The sequence below is a fragment of the Coffea eugenioides genome, chromosome 2 (assembly GCF_003713205.1).
Source record: "Coffea eugenioides isolate CCC68of chromosome 2, Ceug_1.0, whole genome shotgun sequence".
Taxonomy (NCBI): domain Eukaryota; kingdom Viridiplantae; phylum Streptophyta; class Magnoliopsida; order Gentianales; family Rubiaceae; genus Coffea; species Coffea eugenioides.
The window spans coordinates 70,412,235-70,413,195 of NC_040036.1; positions in this window are offsets into that span (position 1 = coordinate 70,412,235).

The window sequence follows — 961 nt, forward strand, 5'->3', positions numbered from 1 at the left end:
ATAGTGTGTCAGTGTGTTCTTGTAGGAAGCTATCCGGGCTGAGGCGAGATCCCTTCGTTCATCGACGAGGTCGAGATCCAGCTGTCTCTCTTCGTTGTTCACCTCGGCGGCATAGGCTGCCAGCCGAGGGTTGGGGGTAAGGATCTCGGCAGGGATGACAGCCTCGGCTCCGTAGGTCAAAGAGAAGGGGGTCTCTTGCGTGGCTGACCTCGGCGTGGTCCGATAGGACCACAGGACACTGGGGAGTTCTTCGACCCAAGATGTTCCAGCTTGGTGTAGTCGGGTCTTGAGGCCATGCAAGAGAGTTCGGTTGAAGTTTTCTGCTTGACCGTTGGCCTGGGGGTGGCCTACTGAAGTGAAATGTTGTTTGATGCCAAGGTTTGTGCACCAAGTTTTAAAGGGGTTCTCGGCAAATTGTCTTCCATTATCCGAGATGATGACCTGAGGTATGCCGAAGCGGCAGACGATGCATTTCCAAAAGAATTTTTGAATTGCCAGCCCGGTGATGGTCCTCAGAGGCTTGGCCTCAACCCACTTGGTGAAGTAATCCACAGCGGTTACCAGGAAGGTATAACCCCCGACGGATCTGGGGAAAGGACCTATGATGTCTGTCCCCCATTGCTCAAACGGCCAAGGTGAAGTGATGGGAACCATGAGGTTTGCGGGCTGGTGATGTTCGGGTGCGTGGACCTGGCAGGAAGGGCTGCCGAGAACGAGGTCCTGGGCGTCTTGCCGAACTGAGGGCCAGAAATATCCAAGAAGCAAAGCCTTCTTGGCTAGCATTCTGTGGCCGACATGAGCTCCACACAAGCCTTCGTGGATCTCGTGAAGGACATGGCGTCCTGTCTCGGGAGTGACACACCTCAGCCATGGGCCGAGGTAGGAGCGTTTGTACAGTTCTCCATCGCGGAGAGCGTACCGAGCCGCCTTGCGTTGTATTTTTCTCGCCTCGGCTCGGTCT